This window comes from Jaculus jaculus, chromosome 10 (assembly GCF_020740685.1).
Source record: "Jaculus jaculus isolate mJacJac1 chromosome 10, mJacJac1.mat.Y.cur, whole genome shotgun sequence".
NCBI classification, from domain to species: domain Eukaryota; kingdom Metazoa; phylum Chordata; class Mammalia; order Rodentia; family Dipodidae; genus Jaculus; species Jaculus jaculus.
In genome coordinates this window covers 100966569-100988385 of record NC_059111.1, presented here as the reverse complement: position 1 = coordinate 100988385, position 21817 = coordinate 100966569, and the positions used below count along the sequence as shown (strand labels likewise).

The window sequence follows — 21817 nt, the reverse complement described above, 5'->3', positions numbered from 1 at the left end:
TATTCTTATAATTCTTATAAGGTTAGGACATGGACCCTCACAGACAGAAGACCATGTGAGGACATAGAAGAAAGTCATCCAAGCCAAGGAGACAGGCCACAGATGATACCAACTGCAATCTCACACTTCCAACCTCCAGAACTGCGAATACATGCTTCCTGTGTATGTGGTCCCTAGCCTGGGGCGCTTTGCTTCGGTCTCCCTAGCAAGCTCACACAAAATTCCAGAAGTTAGTTGTATAGCAATGAGTAAGAGAGATTTTGACTTAGGCCTCATGGAACTTGCAATCGAGAGGGGAAGCATAGAGTAAGCCCATAAGCTGACAAATGGATATCATCAGTGGCGTTTATGAGAAAGTGAGCTTTGTGAAGGGAAAGATGGGGTGTGGATGGGGGCATGGAGGGGTTGACCTATCAGAAGGGCTTCTCTGAGGACAAGTCAGTGGAACATCAAGTATTCAAAAGAGCCTGCCGCCACCTTCTCCCCCTCCCCACTCACTCTCCTCCAGTCCAGGGCCAGCAGTGGTCACACATGGGGTCCTGTCACTCAGTGTGACCCCCAGGCCCTAGCATACAAGGGGATTACGGGACCAAGCAGTCTTCAGGAGCCCAGGCCCTGTAGTTTCGTGATTTTTCACTGTTTTAATTATAGTTGAAATGTGAAGCCAGCCATCATAATTCAAATGCCTTGTAAAAGACTCCTATTTAGAGGAAAATTATAATTTTCTGATAAAATATGAACACTCAAAATAAGCCATAAAACATAACTGCAGATATCTAGAGGGTTTAATTATATATTAGAACCAAGTTGCTGGGATATTTTTCTGCAGAGAAATACCTCTCTATATTTAGAATGAAATGCTTTAGGAGTGCCACGGCCACTAAATGATGGTTTTATGGAATTTTTGGAACATAATCTGTTTATTTAGGTTCCAGAGTCAAAGGAGGAACTCATACATTATGTGTATTTATAGAGTGGCAAAGCCCCATCATGAGCCACACTCCTAAACCTTTTTTCACTAGGAAGAAAGGGGATGAAGGTTTATGTGGCGCTGGTAAGACAGAATCAGTTGTGAAGCAGGGTCAAGATTGACTGCATTTGGATCCATCCTTAAGACCTGAGGATTGGGTCCTTGCTGTCTTTTATCTCACAGGTGAAGGAAAGACTACAATCTCCACGCACCATGTTATTATGACCCTCAAACATCTCTCTCCAGCAAAGACGGTCCACTGGAATTATCAATTTTTTTTAAAAAATGTCCAAGGTCAGGGGCAATGATGACAGTAGTGTTTCATTTCTAGATGCAGACTTGAAGAAAAAGAACAGCAAATTTGTCTTTTCAAAAGAGCTGTCAGATGGTCGGACAATATTAAATAATGTCATGTGTGTTATTTAATTTTCTCGTGGTTGTGATCAAATACCTGATAAGAAACCACATGAGCTGGGCATGGTGGCGCATGCCTTTAATCCCAGCACTCGGGAGGCAGAGGTAGGAGGATTGTTGTGAGTTCAAGGCCACCCTGAGACTACATAGTGAATTCCAGATCAGCCTTAGCTAGAGTGAGAGTGAGACCCTACCTTGGAAAACAAACAAACAAACAAACAAAAAGAAACCACATGAGGGAGAAGAGGTTTATTTTGGTTCATGGCTTGAAGGGATACAGTCTACCATGATGGGGAAGGCATGGCTGTGAGCAGCCCCATGGTGGTGGTGAGAGCCTGTGACAGCTTCTTACTTATATTTCAGGGGACCAGAAAGTATAGAGGGGACAGAAACCTGGACCATGCCCCAGAGCAACTCACTTCTTCCAGTAAGATCCCCCCTTCTTCCTAAAGGTCTCCCAACTTCCTAAAATGGCACCACCAGTTAGGGACCAAGCATTCAAATGCATGAGCCTATAGGGAACAATTTACATCAACCCATCACATTCTTCCACTGGCAACTATAGACTTATAGCCATCTCCTAATGCAAAATACATTCAGCCCAACCTCAAAAGTTCCCATAGCCTCACAGTTCTAACTGTTCTGAAGTCTAAAGTTTCTTCTGAGATCCAATGTCTTAGCTGTGAGCTCTTGTAAAATCAAAAACAAGTAAACGGGCTGGAGAGATGGCTTAGCGGTTAAGCACTTGCCTGTGAAGCCTAAGGACCCCGGTTCGAGGCTCGGTCCCACGTTAGCCAGATGCACGAGGGGGTGCACACGTCTGGAGTTTGTTTGCAGAGGCTGGAAGCCCTGGCGCGCCCATTCTCTCTCTCTGCCTCTATCTGTCTTTCTCTCTGTGTCTGTTGCTCTCAAATAAATAAATAAATAAAAACAAGTAAACATTCCCATCCCAAAATGGAGAAATGGGTGCACAGAAAGGCCAAAATGAGACCAAAACCTAGCAAACGCCAAAGTCTGAAGCTGTGTTCAGTTTCTGGGACTAAAGATGGCATCACCCATACTCCAAAGGACTTGGGTAGTGGCAGCCCAGCCCCTCCTGCGGCACATGTGGCCTCTTTCTATGGCAGAGTCCACACAGTGCCTATAGCTTTCCTCAGTAAGCATCCCACATCTCGGTCATACCCAATACCCTGGGGTTTCCATTGCAACGTGGCTTTCACCTTTACAGTTTCTTACCCAGTCCTCCTAGGAGACCCATGTGGAGCAACCAACCCTGTCTCACACTGTTTGGCCTCAGCTGCCTTCTGCAACCTTGGTGTAAGCCTCTATGACCCAGTAACTTGATCTCTACATGCTTGCCAACCCAGCACCTTGTGGGTGATAAAGTCAAGTTCTGATACCAGCCTGGGATGTAGTTTGGTCCCTTTGGACTACGGGCATAGTAGGCCCTGTGTGTCTCCAGGGAAAACACCTTCCCTTGGTGGCCCTGCTCAAGCCCAGTACCCCAAGGCTTTCTTTGCTTAAGCACTCTTCTCAAAAGGAAGTTTTTCAAATGCATTTGTATTATTACACCTGAAACATTTAGTGGGTGGGGTCTTGCCCATGGCACCTTGCCTATTATCCCAGTGCAAAGTGCAAGGTTTCTCTTTAATTTTTTAAAATTTATTTGTGAGGAGAGAGAAAGGGAGGGAGAGAGAGAATGGATCCACTAGAACTTCTTGCTACTGCAAATGAACTCCTGAGGCATGCACCATCTAACTTTTACATGAGCACTAGGGAATCAAACTCCAGCAGCCAGGTTTTGCAAGCAAGTGTCTACAACTATTTAGCCATCTTTCTAGCCACCTTATCCTTAATTTTGATGACCTCTTTAACAATTAAAGCTGCTTTGTCCAAATCCTCCTTACCCCCCTGTCTACAACTTTAACTGAATTCACATCCATTTCCTCCCCAATCTGCACTTTTTTTTTCATGTCTTTCTGATCTCTCTCTCTCTCTCATTATAACCCTGGCTATGAGTAGTGATCACTCACCATTCACAACCTATATACCATGCTGTCTTGAAATTTATTTCACTGAAAAACGCAGTCTGTTACTTCCGCCTTCAGTCTCATGTGCTTTCAGGACATGGCAGAAGGCAGCCAGAGTCTTTGTCAGAATACTCCACAAACAGCCTCCAGTCCAATTCCCAGTGAAGTCCTTGTTTCCCTCTGAAAGCTCACATGACCAGCTTTGACTATCTGCATTTCTTTTTTTAAAAATTGTCTTATTTTTATTTATGTATTAGAGAGAAAGGGAGAGAGAGAATGGACATACCAGGGCATCCAGCCACTGAAGATGAACTCCAGATGCATGCGCCACCTTGTGCATCTGACTTGCATGGGTCCTGAGGAATCGAACTTGGGTCCTTTGGCTTTGCAGGCAAGCACCTTAACCGCTAAGCCGTCTTTCCAGCCCAACTATCTGCACGTCTATTGGCATTCTGGACTTGTTTATTCTTCCCAGAATGTCTCAGGACATTCTACTTACAGTATTCTCAGGTTTCTCTAGCTCATAAATTCAAGCTCTTCCACATTCCTCTCACAAACCAGCTCCAAGGGCCTGTGAATCACAGTCATGTTGTCACAGCAGTAGCCCCGTGTCTAGGTACTGATTTTCTGTATTAGTTACCTCTCTCATGCCTGTGACCAAATACCTAACATGAAATGACCAAAGTGAGGATGGGGGGGGGTGCATCTTGGTAGGAAAACATGGCAGCAGAGGGCTCTGTGGCAGTAAGAGTGTACAGTAGCTGCTTGTTCACATCTTAGCTGATCAAGAAGCAGAGAGGGGACAGGAAGTGTGGCAGAGATATAAACCTCAAGGCTTGCCTCTCCCACCCTTCCCCAGCAACCCTCTTCCTCCAGCCAGGCTCCATGTCCTAAAGACTTCACAAGCTCCCAAAACAATGCCACCAGCTGAGGACCAAGTGTTCCAACACATGAGCCAGTGAGGAACAGGGTACAGCCCAGTCAGAGCAGAAGTGTGAACCAGTTGTCAATTTTTGGAATGCTTACCTAGAAAAGAGAAGACTTGGAACATAAGACTGTGAGATTCTGTATGTGCCCAGTGAGGGAATTTAAGTTGCTTTTATTTTGTTTTTCAAGATAGAGTCTCACTCTAGCTCAGGCTAACCTGAAACTCACTATGCAGTCTCAGGGTGGCCTTGAACTCATGGCAATCTTGCTACCTCTGCTTCCTGAGTGCTGTGATTAAAGGCGTGCACCACCACTCCCGGCTTTATGACCCAGAGGTGTGAAGGGATTTGGGTTAGCAGAGGAGCCAGGGAAGAAATTTGAGTTCATTTCAAGGAGAACCAGCCACTAGTCAAAAGTGTGAGTAAGCCAGGCGTGGTGGTGCACGCCTTTAATCCCAGCACTTGGGAGGCTGAGGTAGGAGGATCGCTATGAGTTCAAGGCCAGCCTGGGGCTAACACGAGACCCTACCTTGGAAAAAAAAAAGTCTGAATTATTCTAAAAGAAGCCAAGTTGGCTTTATCAATGAGCTCCCCACTACCAGTGACTGTGCTCAGTTTATTAGAAACACAGTGTAGGAGGTGCACCTGCAGGGGACAGGGGACAGGGGACAGAAAACCTGCAGGTGTTCCAACCTGAGACTTCATTTCCAGAAGACCATGTCAGACATTGGGCTGTTTTGCTTTGTTTCGCTTTGTTTTCAGACAGGGTCTCACTATGTAGTCCAGGCTGGCCTCAAATTCTCCATCCTCCCGCCTTCGCCTCTTAAATGCTAGGATTATAGACATATGATACCAGGCTCAGCTGATATGGTTTTTATTTACCTTTTTTTTTTGTGTGTGTGCAAATTTTAAAAACTTTTTATTGACAGCATCTGTAATACAGGCAATATACTGTGATCATAATGCCTTTATACTACTCTCCCTTTTCCCTCTCAAATCCCCTCTCCACTGAATCCCTTCTTCTTTACAAGTAGCCTGATGGCATCATCTTCCCTCTCCTATTATGCAGGTCTTGTGTGGATCAGCTACTCTAAGGTCATGACTACAGCCACTTTGTGTCAGTTTTTAAATTAGTTCAACTTTAAATTAATTTTTAATTATGGCATATATATATATATATTCATATATAAAACAAAGTTGCCATTTTTGAATGGTTTGGTGTTAAGTACATTTACATTACTGTGCCACCAACACCATCTTCACAGACTCTTTTCATCGTGGCAAACTGAGGCTCTACCTACTAGACAACAGTCCCTCCTCCCTTAGGTTAACTAAGGAGGACTTTGTTCCCAAGAGCCCTCTGGGAGAGAGCACCAGCTCAGCTGATGGCTCCTGACTGGGTGTTGGGCAGGAAAGGGACTTGAGCCAAGAACTCCAGGGACACAGGGCTTTCTAGATTCCTGACTGTCAGCTTGGCCACATGCACCGAGTCTCGGTCAAGGGTCCTCCGATCTCTCTTTGGCCAGGTGTTTCTGGAATATAGGTCAGCACCTGTACATAGTAAGTGTAGTGAGTGGCAACCAGCAGCTAGGAAGAGACCCATGAGCTGAGGAGGGGGCTCAGTTGGTAAGTGGTTGCACTGTCAGCACGAGAACCTGGGTTGGAGCCCCAGAACCCACACTGCTTGTAACCCAAGCACTGGGGAGGCAGCAGAGGCAAAGTAGAATGATCTCCAGGGCTCTAGCCTAACTGGTGAGCTCTAGGCTAAAGTGAGACCCTGTCTCAAAAGAAAAGGGAGGGGAGGGAGATGGTACCTGAGGTTGGTCTCTGGCCTTCGCATACATATGCATACACAGATGTGTACCCCAACACACATGAATATGCACCCCCACACAAACACGCACATACAAATCCAGGTGTAGTATGTTACACTTCTAATCCCAGCACTCAGAAGGCTGAGGCAGGAGGATTGTGAGTATAATGCCAGGCTGGACTACATAACAAGATCCTGTCTCAAAATGATAGGAAAAAAAAAAAAAGCAAAAAACAGAACAAATAAATACAAACAGCAACACAAGAAGAAAGAAAAGAAAGAAGCAAGAGATGGGGTAGAAAATACTGAGAGTCATTTCACAGAGTAAGGGCCAGTTCATCCTTGCTGAGGTCATTTATCATAGGTCTGGGAGCAATGTGGCAACATCAAAAACGTGCTTCTTGCTGGGCGTGGTGGCGCACGCCTTTAATCCCAGAACTCAGGAGAGCAGAGGTAGGAGGATCGCCGTGAGTTCGAGGCCAGCCTGAGACTCCATAGTGAATTCCAGGTTAGCCTGGGCTAGAGTGAGACCCTACCTTGAAAAAAAGACACGTACTTGTTACTGTAGGTCATGATTAGTCAAAAAATTGGAAAAGCCTTTTCTAACCCGGCCCCAAGCCTGTGAATCCTGTCCTTTTCAACTAAAGTCCTGTCAGTCACAGGCCTGAAATCTCTTGGATCAGCCACCTCTTCCCCGTTCCCACGTCCCCCTCCCTGGGAAGCCACCCAGGCTGAGGTCACGTTATCTCAGCCCTAGCTGACTGCCCTGATTCCAGCCTTATCACACCCATCTGTTCTCCACTGTGATCTTTCAAAACGGCGAAAGTTGATATCCTAAGAAGTGAGGAGTAAGGTGGTGGTCACAAGGGGGGCAGAGAGAGAAGGGGAGGTTGACCAGTGAGTCTCAGGGGCCAGGAGCTCTGGCTGGCTATTGCACAGTACGTTAACGTTAGCTAGGGGCCAAGTACTGGGTGTCTCAAAAACCTAGAAGCGGGCTGGAGAGATGGCTCAGTAGTGAAGGTGCTTGTCTGCAAAGCCTAACAATCTGGTTTCGATTCCCCAGTATCCATGTAAGCCAGATGCTCAAAGTGGCGCATGCTACTGGAGTCCGTTTATAGTGGCTAGAGGCCCTGGTGTGCCCATACTCTCTCTCTCTCTCTCTCTCTCTCTCTCTCTCTCTCTCTCTGTATCTCCATGCTCACAAATAAATAAATATTCAAATTGCATTTCATTAACAGCAACAACAAAAAATCAACTAGCTAGTCTAGTGATTGAGCTGCTTGCTTGTGATGCCTTTTCAATTCCCCAGTACCTACGTAAGGCAGATACACAGGGAGGCACATGCGTCTGGAGTTCGTTTGCAGCTGCTAGAGGCCCTGGCACGCCCATTCTCTCTATCTGCTTTTTTTTCTATCTCTCAAATAAATAAATAAATAAATAAAATATTTTTAAAAACTAGAAGAAAACAACAAAACAAAAGCTAGCAGGAAGACATCATTCCACTATGAAGAGATGAGGAAGGCTAGAGGAAACAGACATGTTTAACCTGACTTCAACATGATGCAGTTGTATCCAGGTATCAAGATGTCACATGTTGCCCCCTTATTAAGCAAAATTATGTTTCTTAGTGTCATTTTTTAAAAAAAGACAAAAACAGGAACATAGCCTTCCTTGTGCAAATTCTCTGACTCGCTATGGGCCACCAGGAATGCCCTTGTCAATTCCTCACCCTTCCCAAATACAACACAGGGTCTGCAGGACGCCTTCAACTTCTCGCTGCTTATTGCGACAGTCTGAGGTTCACCAGAAGACGGTGAGCTCCAGCTCCAGGGAGAAGCCTTGTCTTAGGGACAAAGACGGAAGAGCGGCAGAGGTTTCCACACATGTGTGCATATAGCATGTGCCTCTGCACGCTCACACCACATACCACAGAGAAAACGATGAAACAAAACTAAAGTATATACGTGGACTCAGAGGACCTGGAATAGTCAGGACAAATTATATTGGACTTTGTCCCTCCAAAATGTAAGCTAAAATAAACCCTGCCTTCGGTTGTTCTTTGCCAGGTATTTGCTCACAGCATTGAGACAGCAACTAAGACAGAAAGACAGGAGTTAAGGATGACCCTGTTTTGAATTGAGCAACTGGGAGCATTAAGTTAATGCATTTTAAGGCTTTTAGGCCGGGTGTGATTGTGCATGCCTTTCATCCCAGCACTCAGGAGAGGGAAGTAGGAAGGCCAGCCTGGGTTACAGAGTGAGTTCTAGGTCAGCCTGGGCTAGAGTAAGACCCTACCTTAAAACAACAGCAAGACAAGACACTGAGATCATCACCATCACACAGTGTTTCAGAGTGGCAAATGCTTTCTGCTAGGATCACATTCATGCCATCTTCTCCTGAGGGCCTTGGCCTTCTTACCAGCTGTCTTCTCTTTTGTATATATATATACACACATATATAATTTACTTATTTACTTGAGAAAGAGAGAGAGAGAGAGAGAATGAGCGCTCCAGGGTCTTCAGCCACTGCAAACAAATTCCAGATGCATGTGGCACCTTGTGCATCTGGCGTACATGAGTCTTGGAGAGTTGAAACAGGATCTTTTGGCTTTGCAGGCAAGTACTTAAACCGCAAAGCCTTCTTTCCAGCCTGCAGCTGTCTTCTCTTTACCTGGAACTCTCTGTTTCCCTCCAACTCCTTCCTCTTCTGTCTGCTAGCTCATCCTCTTTATAGAGCACAGCTGAGAAAACACTGCCCGAAAGGAAGCCCAGTTGCCTGGACCTCACTCTAGTGTCCCCATACAAATAACATCTCATTCCCATTTTTTTTTTTTTGAAAAAATTTTCAAATGTGTAAGGTACAATTTTTAAAAAGATTTTTCTTAAAGGAGAATTTTAGGAGTCAGCACAAGTTCACAAACTGCAAGTACTGCCTAAGTAACCTTATGCTTTTTTTCTTTCATAGAGAGAGACAGATCTATAGACGTGGGAAATATAACATTTTATGATTTCCAAGGGCACTCTCATAGAGAAGGAGAAATAATGGGCAGGTAAATAATTCTGCTGGGTAGTTTCATGGCTGATGGAATGAGGACAGATAAACTCTACCAATCTGGAATTCAATGGAAAACCACAGGCTTCCACACCAAGCTCAGTCCAATTGAACAGGTTATTTGTTATTTTCATAATAAACTACTAATTTGCAGAAATCACAGCTGAGATTAATGCACAGAAGGTCACAGTTCAACATTAAACCAGATCATCTCCGGAGCCAACATAGGCTCATCCCCAAATCTGACAGAGACAGGAAGGAAAAACAACAGGCTTATATTTCTCATGAGCATAGATGCAAAAATATTGAAGCCAAATATTAGTTCATGTAACCCAGTGATATGTTAAAAGACTCATTCATCAAGACCAAGTGGAATTTATTCTAGAAATTCAGCCTTTAGAAAGCAATCAATGTAACTCGTTGTAGTATCAGAATAAAGGAGAAAGACATGTATAAAGATGCAGGAAAAAAATATTCAATAAAATTTCAACACCTACTCATGAAAATAAATATTGGTGACATGAATATGAGAGAATTTCTTTAACCTGATAAATGACATTTTGACAGTCACAAAAAATACCCTTCATCTGTCATTATACTCAACAGCGAAACCTCTAACACTTTCCAAGATTTGAAACTAAAAAAGGATGTCTCCATCACACTTCTCCTTGACATTATAGAGAATTCAGCAGACAAAAAGCAAGACAAAAACCATTGACTATATAAAAACTGGAACAGAAGGAATAAAGTTCTATTTATTATAGGTGACATTATTGCATATTATAGAAAACTCAAAAATTATGGCTATTAAGTACAATTTCAGTATACAAAAATTAGTTATGTCTACATTTGGGGAACATTAAAAATTTTAAAAAGGGCTGGCGAGATGGCTTAGTGGTTAAGCGCTTGCCTGTGAAGCCTAAGGACCCCGGTTCGAGGCTCGGTTCCCCAGGTCCCACGTTAGCCAGATGCACAAGGGGGCGCACGCGTCTGGAGTTCGTTTGCAGAGGCTGGAAGCCCTGGCGCGCCCATTCTCTCTCTCTCCCTCTATCTGTCTTTCTCTCTGTGTCTGCCGCTCTCAAATAAATAAATAAATAATTTTTAAAAAAATTAAAAAATATATATAACCTGTAACTGTAAAACTATCAAAATACTTAAGGAACAAATTTAACAAAAGATGTACAAGACCTCTAAATTGAAACTCCAATAGACTGCTAAGATCGAGAGGTCCTAGTCAGAGTCCATTTTCATGGACTGGAAAGCTCAGTGCTTTGTAAGACATCAATCTGTTTGTGTTGGCATGCCGATTCGATAACATGTACACACAGCTGGGCATAGCCGCGCATGCCTGTGGCCCCAGTACTGAGGTGGGCGGAGTTGGGACCATCACCGGGGACTGTGGTCAGCCAGTCTAGCCAAAAGACAGTGAGCTCCAGGTCCAGCGAGGGACTCTGCTTCAAGGAGATGAGATAGAGAGAGACGGGGGAGCCCTCGATGTCATCCCCGGACTTCTGCGTGTGCGCGCACAGAGCATGCGCATCTGCACTCAAGTGCCTACAACGCACACAGACACGCATGTACTACCCCCATCACAATGAAAAAACAAAACAACAATAACACACACACACGTAATAGGAGAAATTTTGCTGCCGTCTTTCAAATTTATTATAAAGCTATAATCTTAGGAGAATATGATTTGGGGGTAAGGATATATAACAGCACAAAGCAGAGTCTAGAAGTGAATTCACATATTTTGCATCTTGATTTGTAAGAAAGGTACTTTTCAATAGTGGAGGAATGGATGGTTCTATTCACAAATGGTATTGGGGCATGCATTTATTTATTTATTTATTTATTTATTTATTTATTTATTTATTTTTGGTTTTTTGAGGTAGGGTCTCACTCTAGCCCAGGCTGACCTGGAATTCACTCTGTAGTCTCAGGGTGGCCTCAAATTCACGGCAATCCTCCTACCTCTGCCTCCTGAGTGCTGGGATTAAAGGCGTGTGCCATCACACCTGGCTGTATTGGGGCTTTTAGATTATCCACATGACTTCATATCCACAAGCCAGTTGAAGATGGGGGAGAGAAAGGTAAAATGAATACAACTTATAGAATAGCTTTGCAACCTTGGAGGCAGGTCAGAATTTCTTAAAGAGAATTATAAAAGTGGTGCCATGCAAGACTTTGATCATCTGGACTTTATTATCAAAGAGTATTAAGAAAATGATCAAGGGCGTGGTGGTGCACGCCTTTAATCCCAGCACTCGGGAGGCAGAGGTAGGAGGATCGCTGTGAGTTCAAGGCCACCCTGAGACTCCATAGTGAATTCCAGGTCAGCCTGGGCTAGAGTGAGACCCTACCTCAAAAAAACAGAAAAAAAAAGAAAAAAATAATAAGAAGAAGAAAATGATCAAACAAGCCATGGGCTTAGAACAGAACAAATGAGGATTGCGATAAATAGATTGGAAAAAGTCAAACACCTAAAACTGGGCAAAGACGTAACAAGAACAAAAGAGGGTATTTCAAATGGCCAGAGAGCACATGAGAAAGCTCCCAATGTCCTTTATTAGGGAGATGGAAACTAAAATGACAATGAGGTTCCATTCATGTCATCCACCAGAACACAATTAAAAATAATGCATGGAGGGCTGGAGAGATGGCTTAGCAGTTAAGCGCTTGCCTATGAAGCCTAAGGACCCCGGTTCGAGGCTCGATTCCCCAGGACCCACATTAGCCAGATGCACAAGGGGGCGCACGTGTCTGGAGTTCGTTCGCAGTGGCTAGAAGCCCTGGCGCGCCCATTCTCTCTCTCTCCCTTTCTCTGCCTGTTGCTCTCAAATAAATAAATTAATTAATTAAAAAAAATAATGCATGGAGGGATGGAAAGATGGTTTGGTGGTTCAGACGCTTGCCTGCTGAGCCTAAGAACTCATGTTCGAAGCTCCAGGTTCCATGTAGCCAGTCACGTGGTGACTCAAGTGCACAAATGTCACACATGGGCCACGAGGGGCAAGTGCATCTGGGGTTCATTTGCAGCAGCTTAAGGCCCTGGTATGCCCATTCTCTCCCTCTTTCTCTTCCCCTTTCTTTCTAAATAATAAATTTAAAAATATTTTAAAAAATAATGTAAGGGGCTGGAGAGATGGGCTCAGCAGTTAAAGCACTTGCCTGCTCCTTCTCTCCTTCCCTCTCTCTCTTCTCTGTCTGCTTGCAAATAAATAAATAAAATATAGTTTTTAAAATATATTTTATTTTTGTTTATTTATTGGAGAGAGAGAGTCAGAGAGAGAGAGCAAGAGCAAGAAGTAGATATATAGAGACAGTGAATGGGTGTACCAAGGCCTCCAGCCACTGCAAACCAACTCCTGACACATGTGCCGCCTTGTACATCTGGCTTACGTGGGTACTGGGGAGTCAAACCTGGGTCCTTAGGCTTCGCAAATAAATGCCTTAACCACTAAGCCATCTCTCCAGGCCCTACTGGATAGATGGCTTAATGGTTAAGGCACTTGCCTGTGAAGCCTACGGACTCATGACTGACCCCCCCCCCCCAGGTTCTACATCAGCCAGGCACACAGAGTGGTACAGGCACGCGAGGTTGCACACGTGCCCAAGGGAGCACACGCATCTGGAGTTCGATCGCAGTGTCTCGAGTTCCTGGAGCACTGATGCTGTCGCTCTCTCACATTAAGAAAGAAAAGACAATGGGAGGTGGGGTCCTGATAAGCCTGGAAACACGTAGAGCTCTGCCTCAGACCAGGTCCTTAAACCACTTTGGAAAACCATTCTGCAGCACACCAGAAGCCAGGCACACATGTGCCCTTGTGACCTAGCAATTCCGTGCCTAGAAACACGCTCCAAAACATATCTGTGCCTACATATTCAAAATTTAATTTATTTATTTGAGAGAGGGAAAGAAAGAGAAAGATGCAGATAGATAGAGAATGGGCCCTCTAAGGCCTTTTGTTTGTTTGTTTTCTAGCCAGTGCAAATGAACTCCAGATGCATTCACTACCTTATGCATCTGGCTTTACATGGGTACTGGGGAGTTGAAGTTGGGTCCTTTGGCTTTGTAGGCAACCACCTTAACCGCTAAGCCATCTCTCTGGCTCAAAAGTTTTTTGGGGGTATATGTTTGTGGTATACACACGTATGTGGAAGCCAGAGATCTGTGTCAGATGACTTCCTTAATCACTATTCACCCTTTTTTTTTTGTTGTTGTTGCTGTTGTTTGTTTGTTTTTGAGGTAGGGTCTCACTCTAGCTCAGGCTGACCTGGAATTCACAGGGTAGCCTTGAACTCATGGCGATCCTCCTACCTGTGCCTCCTGAGTGTTGGGATTAAAGGTGTGTGCCACCATGCTCAGCTACACCTTTTGTTAAAAAATATTTTTTATTTACTTGTGAGTAGAGAGAAGAGAGCTATGTAAAGACAATGGGTAGCCAAGTGCCTCCAGCCGCTGTAACGAACTCCAGATGCGTGCACTCCTTTGTGCATCTGGATCTATGTGGGTTCTGGGGAATTGAACTCAGTTGTTAAGCTTTGTAGTTAAGCGCCTTAACCCCTGAGCCACCTCTCCAGCCCCTACACCTTTTTTTTTTTTTGAGATGGGGTCTCTCATGGATTCAGCTAAGTGAGTTGACCCAGGGACCTGCCTGTCTCTGCCTCCCCAGCACTGGGATCATAGACATGTGCCTTGTGCCCAGATCTGTGGGATGTGCCCCTTCACTTTATTTTTTGAGACAGGACCTTTTATTGAATGTAGAGTTTAATGATTCAGCTAGATTAGCTGACCAGCAAGCTCTGGAGTATCTATGTCTGCCTTCCCAGCCCTGAGATTCCAGGAGCACACCAACCACCATGCCCAGCTTTTATGTAGATGCTGGCAATACAAACCCAAGTCTTTATGGTTGCATGACAAGCACTTTACCAAATGAGCCATCCTCCAGCCCTGCATGGAGATTCTCAGTCAAAATCTGTATAGAAAAACTATCCTAACCAAAAAAAAAAAAAAAAAATCTTCTAAATTGTATATCTTTCATTTGGGCAGGTGTAAATGATAGACAAACACCAATAAGATGAGGATCAACAGATGTAACGGCAAGGCTACACACCGAGATTGAAAGAGAAGCTGCCCAGAGCCAGGGTGACCTGCGGCAATTCACACGAGAAAGACCTTAACAGTCCCCAGGCTTGTTGGGGGGTGCTGGGGCCACCCAGCAGGAGAGAGGAAGCCTGGCCCAGTCACTGATAGGAGCCATGCTGTCTCAGGAAGAAGTGTCCACCATGATGGATGGTGGAATTAAAGCTCATCATACAGGTGATGGTTTTTATACATGAGCCACAATTTCTGACGCATTTTAGGAGCTGTCTGGGCTTCCTCTGCCTAGAAGTCCATGGGCCAGTTTTGTGGGTAGGAGTTGGTGTTGTGTGTGGTGATACGGATCAGATCTAAGCCCCCCCATACACCCATGTTTTGCAAGTGCTGTGTCACCAGTTTTGACTTCAAGTCTCCATTTTCTGCTTGTGACTGGAGTTGCCACCCCCATAACTCCTCAAAGACAGGCAACTGATTTTCTTTTCCTTTGGTTTTTTGAGGTAGGGTCTCACTCTGGCTCAGCCTGACCTGGAATTCACTATGGAGTCTCAGGGTGGCCTTGAACTCACAGTGATCCTCCTACCTCTGTCTCCTGAGTGCTGGGATGAAAGGCGTGAGCCACCACACTGGGCTTTGACTTTCTTTATCTAAAATGGTTTCCTGGGGCTGGAGAGATGGCTTAGTGGTTAAGCGCTTGCCTGGGAAGCCTAAGGACCCCGGTTCGAGGCTCGGTTCCCCAGGTCCCACGTTAGCCAGATGCACAAGGGGGTGCATGCGTCTGGAGTTCGTTTGCAGAGGCTGGAAGCCCTGGCGCGCCCATTCTCTCTTCTTTCTGTCTTTCTCTCTGTGTCTGTCGCTCTCAAAACAATATATTAAAAAAAAAAATTAAAAAAAAATGTTTAAAATGGTTTCCTGGCAGGATGCCACACACAGTGAACTTAGGAGACTACATATCCCCCTTTGAGGTATGGCCCCTCTTTGGAGCCCATGTGTCCCTGTGTCCCTTCAGCTTAAAAGAGGTAGGAAATGGAAGGAGAATGAAGTGAGTTAAAGGCCATTGGAGGGGCACACTAAGGAGGCAGGTGTGACTGAAAACAACGGGTAAAGGGCTGGCAGTGGGCAGAGGGGGCAGGAGACCCAGCAGAGCGTCCCCCTTTGTTTCCCCTTTGTCCTTCCTGTTCTGTGGAAAGACATGCGTGGGCCCTACAACTGATTTTATGGTGATCACAGCCTCTGCCCTCAACCCTGGCGCCCACCCAGTGGAGGCTGGGTGGGTGCCATGTTCAACAGGAGCTGGCCGGGGTTTTGAAAACCTGCGGCAGCCGCAGAGCCCTGGCCCCGGGTGGGCTGCCTCTTAAGTTGGGTCAGCTCTGAGCGAGTTTGCGTGTTGCCAGCTCGTGAAGAGTTACAGAGCCCGGCTCTGTGTCAGGAGTGATGCCAGTCCGAGAGGAGATGCGGTCCCATAGGAACTTGTGGCTCACCTGGAGGCAGGACGTGGTGCTTTAACCCACCGCTCGCTGATCTCACAGCTGAGGACCTCCCACTTCATTGCATGGGCTCTCGGGTAACTCTCTGACAGGAGGAAAATATGCCCAAATACCTAGCAATGGCTTAGTTGGGGGTTCTCACAGCCCAGCTGCCAAGATTCTCTGGGACAGATGAACATGTTTGACCTTTCAGTTAAAAATCTCTTAAGAGGGCTGGAGAGATGGCTTAGTGGTTAAGCGCTTGCCAGTGAAGCCTGTGGACCCCGGTTCAAGGCTCGATTCCCCAGGACCCACGTTAGCCAGATGCACAAAGTGGCTCATGTGTCTGGAGTTCGTTTGCAGTGGCTGGAAGCCCTGGTGCGCCCATTCTCTCTCTCTCTCTCTCTGCCTGCCTGCCTTTCTCTCTCTCTCTCAAATAAATAAATAAAAATAAACAAAAAAATTTTTTTAAATCTCTTAAGAGTCCAACTTTTTTTTTTTTTGAGGTAGGGTCTCACTATAGTTCAAGCTGACCTAGAATTCATTATGGAGTCTCAGGGTGGCCTCGAACTCACAGCGATCCTCCTACCTCTGCCTCCCGAGTGCTGGGATTAAAGGTGTGCACCACTGTGACCAGCTAAGAGTCCAACTTTTGATTAGGCCAGCAGAGAATAAATTGAACTTTGAAGTATGCTATAGTTCCAAGGAGCAAGGTTTTTGGTCTTGGGTCTTTGAGACAGAGTGTTACTATGTACCCCAATCTGGTCTTGAAATCACTATGTGACCCGAACTGGCCTTGAACTTGCTACAGTCCCCCTACACCTCAGCATTCTGTGCTTGTGTGAAGGCAGTGTGTTGTTGAGGACAGGCTTATGGTGTTATAGCCCGTTTCCTCTTGCCAGTGTTTGGCACACTCTCCTATTGCTGTTGTCCATCTGATGTTGGCCAGGGGGTGATTTCCACCCTCTGCTCATGCCATCGTTTTCCCCTGTCAGCATGGAGCTTTCCCTTGAGCCTGTAAGCCAAAATAAACCTTCCCCCCCCCCCACACACACACACACAAGCTGCTCCTAGCCGGGTGATTTCTGCCAGCAGCGTGAACCTGACTGCAATACTCAGTACGCATATTGTCACAAGAGAGGGTGAGGAGGCATAATGGCTTATGAAGCAGTAGCCAGAAAAAGGTTTCTTGCGTTCTGGCATGTGTAAAATTCTGTCTCAAGGCCTGGATGACTTCCATGAAATTTGGGCAGGGAAGCCAACAAGTCTCCAGTGCCCCACAGGGCAGAGGACTAGAGGCAACAGAGCAAAGGAGAGTTAGAGATTCCCAGCTACCCAGTGGCACTCGGTGGTCACTTTGTGAGCACCACCAGCCAGTCTAGGGCCAAGGGCATCGAGATGAGTGCAGAACAAATTGAATGCCTGGCCACCAAAGGGCCAGCTCCACCACTGCCAACCCCGCATGGTCTCTCACGCAGCCTGGCACGCACAAGGAAGCTCATGGGGTGGCCGGTCTCGTCCTCTCCCAGGTATATAAATCCTCTGACACTAGCTCTCATTGGATTATCATCATTTAAGCTCAAGAATTCTGCCACTTGAATTACATTTTCAATATAACATTATTGCTGTCTCTGTACAAAGATTTGAATCAAGTGGGGTTTATATTTTTGGGAGGTAACCATTTGCTCAGACATTTTTTTTTTTTTTTTTTTTTGAGGCAAGCCCAACAGACTGGCCTTAAAAAAAAAAAATGAGCCAGGTGTGGTAGAGCACGCCTTTAATCCCAGCACTCAGGAGGCAGAGATAGGAAGACTATGGAGAGTTCAAGGCCACCCTGAGACTACATAGTGAATTCCAGGTTACCCTGGACCAGAGTGAGACCCTACCTCGAAAACCCAGGAAAAAAAAATAGAAAGAGAGATTGAAACTAGACGTGGTGGCGCACGCCTTTAATCCCAGCATTCAGTAGGCAAAGGCAGGAGGATCACTGTGAGTTCAAGGCCACCCAGAGATGACATAGTAAATTCCAGGTTACCCTGGACCAGAGTGAGACCCTACCTTGAAAAAAAAAAATGAGAGAACAATTGGCACTCCAGGGCCTCCAGCCGCTGTAATTGAACTCCAGACTCATGCACCACCTTGCACGCGTGTGTGACCTTGCACGTGTGTCACTTGTGCATCTGGCTCATGTGGGATCTGGCACATCGAACCCGGGTCCTCAGGCTTCCCAGGCAAGCACCTTAGCCGCTAGGCCATCTCTCCAGCCCTGCTCAGACTTTTTATCAGCCCCTCACGTGATAGCGAGGGCCCTTGCTCAGGGGCTAAGGGGGTCGGGGGCCTTGCCAAATCGTATGTTCTGTGGAGATGCTTCAGTGGCTCTCAGCAGAGGTCCTTGTCAGAGCGCTGGTGGAGCAGGACAAGGGTGCTCCTGAAACAGCGCCTGCCGTGCTTGGCTGAGAAGACATTTGTTTTCCCAAGAGCCCTGAGAAGTAGCTCGGCCCTGCATTTGGACCTTCCAGCGGCTCCGTGGGATGCAGGTGGGACCCCAGTTCACCTGTTGCCGCCACAGTACTAGGAGCCAAACAGGCCTTTGTGATTAGCCGGCCTAACGCTCATGTCTCCTACAGGCTCAGAGACGCTAAAGGACTGGCAGGTCCTATAGCGAATAATTGGTACCAAATGTGGAATCTTATTTCATTCCTTTAAGTTGAAACCAAGGCCTTTTACCATACTGTTGGGCTGCAGCTTTCAAGAAAGGAAATGGGGGGCTGGAGAGATGGTTTAGCGGTTAAGCGCTTGCCTGTGAAACCTAAGGACCCCGGTTCAAGGCTCGGTTCCCCAGGTCCCACGTTAGCCAGATGCACAAGGGGGCGCACGCGTCTGGAGTTCGTTTGCAGAGGCTGGAGGCCCTGGCGCACCCATTCTCTCTCTCTCTCCCTCTATCTGTCTTTCTCTCTGTGTCTGTTGCTCTCAAATAAATAAATTTAAAAAAAAAAAAAAAGATGGGAAATGGGAAGAAAAGGGATGTTACCAAAGGAAGTTGGGGCAGGAAAGAATGGAGGTTAGTCTTTGCTTGTCAATGACTTGACTTCCATGGAATATGTCACAGTTCAAATCAACCGATCATATTGAAGACTTGGAGACAGGTGTGTTTTACAGATCAAATGCAACTCTATGACTCTGAGGTCTCGAGAACTAGCCACGTTGATGTAAGACAAGCAGATAAGGGCTGGAGAGATGGCTTAGTGGTTAAGCGCTTGCCTGTGAAGCCTAAGGAGCCCGGTTCAAGGCTCGATTCCCCAGGATCCACGTTAGCCAGATGCACAAGGGAGCGCACGCGTCTGGAGTTCGTTTGCAGTGGCTGGAAGCCCTGGTGCACCCATCCTCTCCCTCTCTCTCTCTCTCTCTCTCTCTCTCTCTCTCTCTCTGCCTCCTTCTCTCTGTCTGTTACTCTCAAATAAATAAAAACAAACAAATTTTTAAAAAGAAAAGCAGATAAGAGGGGAGGTGCAGAAGTAGGAGACAGGCACCCCCAACAGGACTGTCATCCTGAACTCCTAATGGGCAGCCCAGCCTCAGATAAGAAGGTTCCAAGTAGGTTGGAGAGATGCCTTGGCAGTTAAGGCACTTGCCTGCAAAGCGGTTAAGGGGTTTGCCTGCAAAGCCTAAGTACCTAGGTTCAATTTCCCAGAACCCACTTAAGCCAGATGCACATGGTGGCACATGTGCCTAGAGTTTGCAGTGGCTGGAGGCCCTAGCATGTCCATTGTCTCTCTCCTCTATTAAATAAATAAAAATAAAACATTTTTTAAAATTTTTATTTATTTATTTGAGAGCGACAGACACAGAGAGAAAGACAGATAGAGGAAGAGAGAGAGAATGGGCGCGCCAAGGCTTCCAGCCTCTGCAAACGAACTCCAGACGCGTGCGCCCCCTTGTGCATCTGGCTAACGTGGGGCCTGGGGAACCAAGCCTCAAACCAGGGTCCTTAGGCTTCACAGGCAAGCGCTTAACCGCTAAGCCATCTCTCCAGCCCAAATAAAACATTTTTTAAAAAGAAGGTTCCAAGTATGTTGTAAAATCTGTCACATTTTGGGCTGGAGAGATGGTTTAGTGGTTAAGGCACTTGCCTGCAAAGCCAAAGGACCTCAGTACAAGGTGGCACACACATTTGAAGTTTGTTTGCAGTGGCTGGAAGCCCTGGCATGCCCATTTTCTCTCTCTCTCTGCCTCTTTCCTTTCTCAAATAAATTAATTTTAAAAGTATTTAAAAAATATATGTCACAGTTTGAGGCCTGCCTCATAAGAGAGATGGAGGGGCTGGAGAGATTGCTTAGTGGTTAAGGCACTTGCCTGTAAAGCCCAATGAACCAGGTTCAGTTCTCCAGTCCCCATACAAGCTGGTTGCACATGGTGGCGGATGCATCTGGAGTTTGTTTGCAGTGGCTAACCAGGCTCACATTCTCTATGCCCCTTCTCAAATTAAATTTTGAAAATTAATTTAAAAAGAGAGGGGGAATCAGGGATTAGGGAGATGGCTTAATGAGTGAGGTACTCGCCACACAAGCATGAGGACCTGAAATCAGATCCCCAGCACCCATGTAAAAATGCCAGGCTGGGACTGGAGGGATTGCTTAGTGGTTAAAGCTCTTGCCTGCAAAGCCAAAGGATCCAGGTTTGATTCCACAGGACCCATGTAAGTCAGGTGTACAAGGTGGTGCATGCATTTGGAGTTTGTTTGCAGTGGCTGGAGGCCCTGGCACACCCATTCTGCCCCCCACCCCTTTCTCTTTCTCTCAAATAAATAAAAATGAAATATTGTTTTAAAATACCAGGCATAGTGGTTCATGCCAGGAAACCCAGCACCCAGAAAGCAGAGATGGAATCTCTGGAGCTCAGTGGCTAGCTGAATTGGTGATCTCTGGTTCAGCGAGAGATCCTGCCCATCAAAGATTGTTATTGAAGAGAACATGAACAAAGTGATTGAAGAGAACATGCAACATTGATCTCTAGTCTCTGCGTGCACGTGCACACACACCTCCTGCCCTCCCACATGTATGAACACATATGTATACGTATCCCTACACCACACGCACACATACAAAAATACACCACAAGAAGACAAAACATACAAAATCCAGGCTCCAAGTGACACACACAACTGTTGTCACTGATGAGTCTTGAATACCCAGGTGATTTCATTTCCTCTGTTTCCTGTCAGGGACCAGAGGGTACCCAGAGCTCTAAACAGGTTTTCCAAAGCTCTCAGTGGAAAGATGCCAGTGATGGGTAGGGACTACTTAAAGGGATACAATTTTATAGCAAGTCCCCTCTCTGATCAGTGAATGCCAACAGCCAGGTCTCACCCCTCTGTGGCTCTGGTGATGCTTTTCTTGCCAGTTTGCTATGTGAATAGCCAGAGCCCTTTGTGCCTCTTAGAAACAGGGGACTGCTCTGATACAGAGATAACAAAGCTCCTAGCGACTAATCTGCCTCCTAACTTTAGTCATCCTTGTCAGGGCCAAGCGAGCTGTGGTTTCAGTGACTCATCCGTATGACTCTGATGGCCACATAGTAAGCCCAGGCGGTCATTGAGAGTCAGAGCCTGGGACAGCCAGGCTCTGGAGGATTTATGGTGCTGGATAAATCCCTTACCAAATCCATCATATGGCTTTAGATATGTCACTTGAGTCAATGGTGTGGCTCAACTTGACCCTGTAGAGGTGATCTCTATGCTCGTACCCGCCCCTACACACACACACACACACACACACACACACACACACACACACGGCTGCCACTAATTTGCACTTCCACTCCACATCCAAGCGGCAGAACCAGGAACCAGCATGCTACCACCCAAGCTTCTCCATGCCACCATTTGGATGAGAACTCATAGCTTTCAGGTGATATGCTTTACAGTTTGACACATCGCCTCCATGTGCCCAACTGGGCCAACCAAATATGGGCTGAAGACCAGCCAACTTCCTACCATCCTTCCCACAGCTTCCTCAATCCCAGGCCTTGACGAGAGGCCACTAATAAG

General features: G+C 46.1%; 1 protein-coding gene across 1 annotated transcript in view; it reads right to left on the bottom strand.

Annotated features, from left to right (window-relative positions):
- The window catches only part of Tbxas1 (thromboxane A synthase 1), a 240363-nt gene that overhangs the window by 103159 nt on the left and 115387 nt on the right, over positions 1-21817 (bottom strand). The gene's annotated exons all lie outside the window — the stretch shown is intronic.